Consider the following 10,338-nt stretch of genomic DNA (forward strand, 5'->3'; position numbering starts at 1 on the left):
AGGATCTTTTGCTAAGACTGAGCTGGGCAGGCCAAAACCAGGACAGGAGCCAAGGTCAAGGTCTAGTCAAGAAGAGGGCTCAGAGTATTCTGACTAAAGATTGGTGAAGGAGAGAGTCTTTGTCAAGAGGAAGGTTGTAACAGATAATCTCTATGGTTCTTTCCAACTCTATGGTCATTGAAATGTAATATATTAGAGCCAAGATCTTCATCATACATCTGTGAACACTTCAAGAGAAAGAGAACCTAGGACAAAATGAGCTCTACCTCTCTGAGTCACCCACAGGCCCCCGGTTCCAGTCCACCTGGCCTTTTTGGTTTGGGCATATTAAGTTCCAAGTAGAATCCAGGAAGCAAAGCATAAAGATGGCTGTGATATCTAGAGTGTTCCTGGATGGCTTCCCATTATAAAATTCTTAGGGAACAGCCCTATGCATTTTTAATTGGAGCTGTTTCTTTCTATTTATGTGGGCAAATCGTATCAGTGATTTGAAAAAGAGAGAGAATAGAAATGAGCTTAATGAAGTGGTGAAAGCAGTTTGCAACACTCATCTCTTGCCCAGGAACCACTTCTATGATATCCATCAGAGAAGGTACCAGAGGCAATTCCTATGACAAAAAGCACAGAAGCAACCAGCTAGGATGACATGCTCACCTAGCCCAGGGGCCCATGCTTTGCACCTCAGGAGACAGGTGCCAAATCAGTAGCAGAAAAGAGGGAAACACTTGCCAACTGAAAGCCTCAGGATGGCTTAAAACCTTTTCTTATCTGTTACTCCACACCAACCATGGAGGAATTCCACAGTTAGAGTCAATACTTTGAGCCGAAGCATTAACTCCAGAAGCTTACACTTAAAGTAAAGCATGGGAAGGGTAACCTTTGAGCCCTCAATAACCAACTGTATGACTTTGGTTGAGGTCATTTCCATCTCTGGGCTCCAGGATCACCAAGGTAAAAATGAGGGGTTTAGACCAAGTCCCATCCAGCTCTGATTTTCTGTGCTTCTATATTTCTTCAGCCCAGAAGGGTACTCGTTATTAGCTAGTAGGTGCTATCTAATTTGCAAGGTTCAGAATATGCAAATTGTGAGAGAGAGGAGGGGGAGAAAGATGTACAGAACAGGAGGTACTGTCTGGGGCCAAGTGTGGTAGGGGCACTAGAGCCAGGGGACTTGGGCAGCTATGGGACAGAGGCAGTAAGAAAATTAGGGTACCCACAGTTGTTGAAGCACAGAGTATACTAAATGACAAAAGTCACTTACTTTGTAATTTTGCAGTGCTCAGACTCCGTCCTCCAGATTCACACACAGACCCATGCATACACATAATCTCTCTCTCTCTCTCACTCTTTTTCACACATACACTCTGTCTCTCCAAATACACAATAGATTTTACCTTTTATTTCAGTGATCAACCTGGCATTGGAAGTTATAAAATAAATACTTCCCAAGCTCATGTTATCATAGCAGTACTTGTTAGGAGATTGAGTTTAGAGAAAAATGAGCTCATAGCTTAGGAGAAGAGTATTTTTAAATTGCTACCTTTAATTTAATAACGTGATTCCTAATAAGACACCTGAAACAATCTGGGTCAGGTAAGAAGGTATGAACCAGTTTATTTTAAACTCAGTTCATTTTAGGTAAATTGGATTGCACCTGAAGATGCTGTTTGTTTATCTTTTATGACAAAGAGGGCAGCAGCTGATAGTATGGAAAAAGTTCCAGTTAAATCATCTCTAGATCTCAGATGGCAGAGAGCTCAGAGACTGAGCTTTCTCTCTGGGTGCCCTTTGGTTTATACTCACTTTCCATGCTTCAGTGGATCTCATTTTCATAAGGTTCAAAGACACATTTTTTTTTATTAAAATGCTTACAACTTCACCAAGTAAATCCTTTGAAATCGAAGTGCACCTGTTCTTCTCTTAGGCATTGGGGCAGTTTTTAAAAAATAAAGCTGTATATCTGCCTTAAAATGAAAAGCTATTTCATGCTGGCTTATCATCACCAGGTATTTGAGGGATAGGGGCTGGGAGATATGGCTGTAAATCTTTCGTAAGTAGAGTGCCAGCCTGCAAGGTCAATATGGAGTCATTTCTAATCCTTTATTCTCCATTCTAACACATACATCCACACACATTAAATATTGTCTATGTAAGTGTGAAAAATTATCACAGATAGTCAAAACTAATCCAATCCATAACTTGGTTAGATCAAGACTTAATTTATTTACTCTGAACATTGTGAATATTGAAAAATTCCCTTCATAATCCAGAGGTGTTCAAATAGCCTAATGTGCAGTGTTAGGTTTTGCAGGATATAAACAGGGCCCACATAACAAATAAAGAACATCTTTCATCTTTCTATAGATGGTCTTTGAAGGAAGGAAGAAGAGGAGGATGAAAAGAGAGGAGGGAATGAGCAGAGGAAAGGTGGTGAGGACAGAAAAGACAGAAAGAGCTTGATGTTGGTCAAAGTGCCAAGAAACAAAGATCTAACAACTTGACTTTTTTTTAAAGAAAATAATACGATCTTTTTATATTCTAAAAGTAAAAATGGACAGAATTAAAAGTTCAGCAGTACAGGCACTTCTAAAATACTTCCCTTTTCTCATTTAAGGAGCATCCCTAAATGGAGATCTGTAGCTGAAGGTAGTCTTTATGAGGATTTGTTAGATGTAACACACTTAAGAGTGTCAAATACTTAGTAAATACTCAATATATGGTAGCTGCTATTATCATCATCATAGTCAGCATCACAGCCATCATCATCATCATCATTACATTTTTGCTAAGATAAAAATTTTACGTGGAAAACCATTCCTCCCTCATTGTTTTTTAAATATATCCTCAAAATACTTTAAATGTCAGGTTTATGTTCCTAACTACGCATATAAAACGGGATCATCTCCTAAATTGTGACCTGTGAGCTAAATAAAAATAAGTTGCATGTCTCATCTTTTCCCTCTGGGGGCTAAATGTTTCCCACTCCTCATAACAACCATTTTGAAGACCAATTACATTTTTCTTTTGTGACTTAAAAAAATTTTTGCCACACAGACATAACAGTGCTTCTGGTTAATCTTTCTCCTGGGAGATCTGCATACAGAGAGCAAATTATCAATTATTGTATCAGCAAATAACTCCAGTGAAGCCTCCATCTGCATATGGCACTACTCTAGACACCGTATACACACAATACAGCAATGCAATCTCTGCTCTGTGAACACTAAGAGAAGTCACACCCCCAGACATAAGCGATATACAGGCTAGGTCTACTTAACATTTCCACTCATCTGCTGGCCAGTCAATTCAGCCAGAGAGCTTATTCTTAATCCCATGCAGTTATAGCTACAATCAAGCAAGCACAAGACTGAATAAATCAACAACCACACAGCTTTGTTTCAGACCTCAAATTTTTAAGTCTATCCATGGGGTCTCCGTGATTACATGGGAGAAGATGGTTATGGGTTTAGGTAGGAGAGAATTATTTCTTCCTCTTACAGGAACATTAAAAGAACATTCCTCTCTGTTATCACAAGAAGGTCACATGTGAAAAAAAATTTGATCATGTGTGAACCCACGAGCAAGCAATGGAATTTTGGTATTGTATTAACGGTCTCCAGAGAAACAGAACCAACAGGATATATGTGTGTGTCTGTGGTGTATATGGGTGGGGGGAGGTGGGAGGGGAGAGGGAGAGAGAGAGGAAGAGAGGAAGAGAGAGAGAGGCTTATTATGAGAGAGATTTATTATAAGAAATTGGCTCATACCATTATGGAAGCTGAGAAATCCAGACCTGGAAAAGCCAAGTTTGAAGACAGGAGACCAATGTCCAGCTGAAGACAATGAGGTAGAGAGAAAGTATTCTTTCATACTCAACCCACCCACATTGGGAAGGGCAATCTGCTTTACTCAGTCTACCAATTCAAGTGTTAGTCTCATCCAAAACACCCTCATAGACACGATCAGAAACAATGTTAATCAAATATCTAGGCACCCCATGGCCCAATCAAGCTGACATATAAAATAAACCATCACAGGATCTAAGGGTTGATCAAGATAGATGAAGGAGTAAGCTGCTCACATGCTCACACACTTACCTTCATTCACCATCTACCCAAATCTTTATTCACTGGCATCAGTAATAACCCAAGGTTTGTCACCTATCAGCACTTTCTGCTTCCCCCTGCAAGTGTCCATAAACAGATTATTTAAGGTTAGGAGAGTGAGAAGAGAAGACTGTTTCTTTAAACCACTCATTAACCTTACTCCGACTGGCTGCACTGAGAACCACTGAATATCTTGACTTCATTTCTCTCCCCAGCCACTTGATAATACTGGGCTCTGGTTAATGCCTTAAAGACAAAGGGCAGTTCAGCCTAGAAGGGATGCTCCCAGGACTTTAAAAATAAGCCTGTGCCAGCAATAGGCTATCATATCAGGCAGGATAAAATTAGACTGCCTTTATCTCATTTTATAGTACCATTCTATTGCTATCATATAGCTAACTTCAGTTCTTATTCATGACTCCACTTCCGATATTAACTCTGCACAGCTAAAAATACCCTCCTGACCTGCAAAGGATTGCTTTGAAGAGCAAATAAAATAAAGCACCCAATAAGCACTCATTGATGTTTGGCCCTTAAACTCTCTACTTGATTTGGGTCTGGCTTTGACTACACTTGAATCCATTTTTAATTTGGTGTCACTCTCCACATTCAAAGGATGGACCACTATTGGACTATAGCAGAGAACCTTTATAGAAATATATTGAAGACTCCGGTTCCACCTTTTCTTCTTCTTCCCTTTCCCAATGCCAGAATTCCTTCTCCAAACAGCCTGGCTCCTCCAGGAGCTATAAGAATGATAGGGTATATGAGACACTGTGTTCAAAATAGGCATTCTCCTAACAGATGGTGCAGAATGGTGAGTTGAAGGGAGAAAGCCATTGTTAGGCAACATTTCAAACAACAAAAATAAGTTGTGGGGGCTTGGGGAGGAAAGTGTGTTTTGGTTCAAAGCAGCAAATTACCTAGATGGCTTACTGTATCTGACAATCTAAGAATATCAAACTATCCACTGAAAATCTGGCTACCTAAGCTGCTTTTCCCAACTGCACATTATTTGCTCAACAAATTTTCTGCTCGCAAGTCTCTGAGAGGAAATTTCAAAATGCTCTTTTCACCACCAAAGAAAAATAGATATATTTTTAAATGACTATAGAAAGGATCTGCAGAAGGAAATACCAAATTTCCCTGAAACTTGGAAGTTTCTCATGGAAATAATTACAGCTATCTACAGAAAACAATGTCGTCCACTAATATTGATTAAACATGATAACCTAGATAAATCACCACCAACAATAGTATAAAATATGTATTATCTCATCTAGAACCTCAAAGATTTAAAGACACTTAATGCCTTTCTCACAGATGGGGAAGAATATTGGTCAAATCTGTTTACATAAGGAATTGGTCACAAATGATAGATGTGGGAGACCGAATTCTCTGTAAGACCAGCTTTCATGGCTGGAGGGAACCAACTCAACTCAAGGTCAATTGAATCCTCAAATATTACTGTTATGGTCAAACCATAATAATCACTGGTCATTGAGCAGATTCCAAGCTGTCTTCTGGTATAGATCCACCTTATCTTGAACAGTGAAATGGCATGATATAGTGGAAAGAACATGGGCTTTGGCATTGGACCTGAGTTTAATTTCTGCTTCAGGCATTCACTAGCTGTGGGGCATTCAGCAAATTATAAAACACTTCTCTTCATGTCCCTCATCTATAATAGAGATAATCTTATTTATCTTCAAAGGATTGTTTTTTGTGGAGCAAATAAAACAAAACACTCAGTGAGCCTGGCACCATGTTACGTGTCCAATAAATGATAACTTAAAAAATGAGGGGGGGCATGCTACAACATGGATGAACCTTGAAAACATAATGCTAAATGAAAGAAGCCAGTAACAAAGGATCATATGCTGTATGATTCCATTTATGTGAAATGTCCAGAAGAGGCAAATCAATAGAGACAGAAAGTCGATTGGTGGTTACCTAGGGCTGGGGATAGGGACGGGGGAAATAAGAAATGACTGTTAATGGGTGCAGGGTTTTCTTTGAGATGATGAAAATCTCAGTCTTTTAAATGCTATATTTAGATCATTTATATTTAAAGTAATTATTCATATGTAGGGATTAAGTCTGATATTTTATTGTTCATTTTCCATTTGTTTGTTCTACTTCTTTTTCCTCTGTTTCCCTCTCAAGGCCTTCTTTTGGTCACATGAACATTTATCAGCATTCCATTTTGATTTATATTTAATGTGTTTGAATTTTATAATTTATCTTCATAGTGGTTGCTCTAGGTGTTACAATATATATGCTGAATACATCTGAGTCTGCTTGTACCAATGTTTTACCACTTTAAGTGAAAAAGATTTACATCCATTTAAGTCCCTTTATTCTCCCCACTGTTAAAATATAAGTATCTGAAGTATTTCCTCTATATATATTAGGCACCACAATCAGATATTATAATTTTTGCTGCAACTATCAATTAAAAACTTGATGAGGATGAGGCAAGTCTATTATATTTACCCTTATTTTTACACATTCCTTATTTTCTTCCTTTCTGAAGCCCCAGCCTTCTTTTGTTATCATTTTATTTCTGTTTAGGAAACTTCCCTTAGCCATTCTTTAAGGGTAGGTATGTTGGTAACAAATTCTTAATTTTTAATTTGTGACTGTTTTACTTTCCCCTTTATTCCAGTATTTTTGATGTATATAGGATTTGGTGTTGACAGTTCCTCTGGCTTACATGGCTTCAGACAATATAAATTCACTGACGTTTGTTATCATTGGTCCCCTATAGGTAATTTGTTGTTTCTCTCTAGCCTCTTTCAAGATATTTTCACATTCCATTTCAAAGCCAGCAATGGTGTCACTCCAACCTCTGCTTCTGTCATTATATTGCCTTCTTCTGCTTTTGATCCTCTGACTCTCTTTTATAAGGACCTTCTTAATTATATTGGCTCAACCTAGGTACTCTAGGATAATTTCTCCATCTTAAGGATAATTTCCCCATCGCTAGGATAATTTCTCCATCTCTAGGATAATTTCTCCGTTATTCTGCTGTGCATCTTTATCCACCTCATGGTCTGGACTCCCAGTTCAAAATTTATCTCTGGTGTCTACTGATTCCTGGTATTGACCTTGGTTTGAGTGTGGACAGTGTGAATTTCTCTATCTTTTGGTTACTCTGGAAGGGTAATATATATAAGTGCATACATAGAGTAATGAGGAGTCTCTGTACCATGGAGAGGGGAAGGGAAGGACATTTAATCCTCACAATGAACTTATAAGGTAGATACTATTAATCCCATTTTGTAAATGAGGAAACAGGCTCATAGAGGTTACATCACCAATTTAGATCACACAGATAGTAAGTGACAAACCATAATTGAGAGAATGCTGTTGTAACACTGGGTTCCCTGAACCAATTTATCAAAATTAGGCAAAAATAACCTGCTAGGTGAGCTGCTAGGTTCATTCAAATCACTCTCTTCCCTCCATGGCACTTGGGCCAACTTTGCAGTTTAAACTGCTTCACACTTTTCCTCCTCTCTTCATCTCTTTCCCACACTGCCTCCAGAGCAATAGCTTTCTCCATTGCCAGAAACATTTGGTAAAGCCTGGGGTGCGTGACTCTATATGAGTACTTGTAAGGAGATTTTCCACAAACATTTACAGCTCTAAAATGGATCATTTCCTCAGTCTTATTTGTGAGTAGACTCTTGAGAGCTGAGATTTCCCAATATGCTACTGATAATATTTCCCAGATTTAAACAGCCAAGGACAGAGTGGGAGCAAGTCAGAATCCTCACCTCGGGAATGGCTCCTTCCTTGATGCATCAATAAAGCCAGTCTGCTGACCTTCTGGGAAGGGTGCCAGGCTCAACTTTTCAGTGAGACCTTGCTTAGACCTTATAGAGTTCTGAATTGGCTTGGCATTTTTATTAGATACAACTAATATTTATATTTTTGCTTAAGTCACAATAACTAAAAAGATATTGCCCAATAATTTGAGAAAAAATGTTTTGGAGCTCTGAGACTCAATTCTATGACAGGCTGTGTGGCCAAACCCTGCCTTCACAAAAGACACAGTCAGGTACAATCTGCCTCTAAGGCAAACAACAATCCTGGCAGTGAAGCCAATTACAGGGGTTGCTTTGGGCCAAAACCAAAGGAACACAGCTGTTATGAAGCACTAAGTCATTCTGGGAACTTAGCAGAGGTATCCTAGAACTTAAGACCCAGATAGTGAAGTCCACTCTCCCTTACTGAGTTGGCTGCGGGCTCAGGTTTGACTGACATTTAGGATGTACTCATGTCACTTGCTGCTAATAAGACTGTATTCTGGCCTAGGGTAGCTATTTATCATTTGTCCTTGACTGAGTCCGCTAATATAAGATAGCTGTGGAGGGCAAGTGGTAAGTATTAAAAAAGGCAAAACTGAACTTCTATTCATTCAAGTTTGATACCATCTGTGGCAAATAATTCTATAAGCAGACCTTTATAACATTTTTTTGGTTTTGCTGCCAGAAACAACTTGGAGTAGAACAAGGGAAGGAAAGGTACCTGAATCCTGCAAACAGGTAAGTCTGAATCATAAGCTCCAAAAGCAGAAGCCCCAAACACATCTAAGAAGCCAGGCCTACCCTGCCACTTGATAAATACTAGCCAAACTCAAGGCCAAGGTGAATATAAGTGGTCACCAGACCAGAATCATAAAACTCTATTGAGTACTACCCCGTTTTGTGCTCCATGAAGCACAAAGTGATCATAATGAAATTGTTTTAGAGATAAATCAAGCCATCTAGGCTTAGATTTAATTGGAGGGAATGATGTTGATCCCACTTGCCTGAAGTAGAGATTCAAAATCTGATTTTTTGGAGTACAAAAAGGAACCCATCAATCTGGCATCTCTTCAGCCAGTCATTTGTTCTGGCAATGGCAGAGGAAAAGGAGGAGTGAGTACAGGTGGGTGGGTGGGATTCAAGGATGACTCATGGTTTGCAGCCCTTGCCCCCAGTGCAGCCTGTGGAAATCACAAATCTTGGCAAGTTGACCACTAGTCCTGGAGCTGACTGTAACCATGGAGATATCACTCCTCTATTTAGACCAAAAACCCAGGGGCTCCCAGTCCCTAGAATATATAGTACTAATGATGTTGTCACTGTAGTGGAGGGCCTCAGGGAATTCAACTATAACATGAACCCAGGTTAGGTTTTCAGATGTACTAGTTTCTCTTTTCCATGGCTACATACTTGTGCAGGGCTGATGACCCCACAGAAGGAACAAAGGGATTAGTATATATAAGGTGACACTCTGGCCCTTAAGTTCCAGAAGATAAAGAGTTTATTGGTCAATAAACCAACCACATACTATTCGTTGCAGAAAGGTTTTGGTTTTGTTTTTAAGACAAGTCAGTACCTATATCATCTTGCCAAATAGTGCCAAAATAATGAGGGCCAAGGAATTGGTACTTACTACATGTCCACTATGTGACAGGGTACTATGCTGGCTTCTTTACCTCTGGTATCTCACTTAGTCCTCACTATGTATCTGTGTGGAGGGCATTATTAGCCCTGTGGACAGGGCAAAAACACTACAGCTCAGAAAGATCAGGTGAATTGCCTGAGGTCACACAGTCAGTAAGGGTTTTATCTGACTCCAAAGTCAAAGTCAATGGATCATCATGACTGTTGAGAAAAATCTTCCAAGAAAATAAAATCAAAGCTCTACAGTGATGATAGAAAGATTCAGAAAGTCCAACAACATTCTTTTTGCTGCTACTTCTTCAGTAACAAACAGCTGACTCCCTATGAGGCATCTAAGAGCTCAGTCATGCCCAGACTTGGAGTAGAAGACCCTCTCTTTGCCTCAAGGTCTATAATAGAGCTCAGCTCCAAAGTCAGTTGACTCTGGGCCACAGTGATGTGTTTCTGCTTCTTCTGAGTTCTCTCCAGTATGAAAAAGCTGCACCCCAAAAGACAGGTACAACTCAGTTATAACCACAGGAAAAATCAACTAACCACATTGAACAAGCTGAATGTTGTTGGCTGTTTTCTTGAGCTTCTTTTCTGCCACACATTCCCCTATGCTCACCATGACCTTTCTGTGAGTTCATACTCTGTTAGTAGGTACATGGTTGGTGAGTAACTCAGATGACCAGTGAGAAGAGGGAGTAAAGCCTGTTCTGCCCTCTACGCCCACAAAGATACATTAATGTTGTTTGGAGTCAAAATGGGTGATCTAGTCTTACTGCACTGTT

The 10,338-nt window shown here is 39.4% G+C and overlaps 1 protein-coding gene across 1 annotated transcript in view; it reads right to left on the reverse strand.

Moving 5' to 3' along the window:
• The window catches only part of RTL4 (retrotransposon Gag like 4), a 164,853-nt gene extending 160,727 nt beyond the window's left edge, over positions 1-4,126 (reverse strand). Inside the window, exon 1 of the mRNA XM_072955785.1 lies at positions 4,098-4,126. The gene's annotated coding sequence lies outside the window, so the exon portion shown is untranslated. The remainder of the gene's footprint in view (positions 1-4,097) is intronic.
• Between the last annotated feature and the right edge of the window lie 6,212 nt (positions 4,127-10,338).

This window comes from Vicugna pacos, chromosome X (genome assembly GCF_048564905.1).
Source record: "Vicugna pacos chromosome X, VicPac4, whole genome shotgun sequence".
In the NCBI taxonomy this organism is placed as follows: domain Eukaryota; kingdom Metazoa; phylum Chordata; class Mammalia; order Artiodactyla; family Camelidae; genus Vicugna; species Vicugna pacos.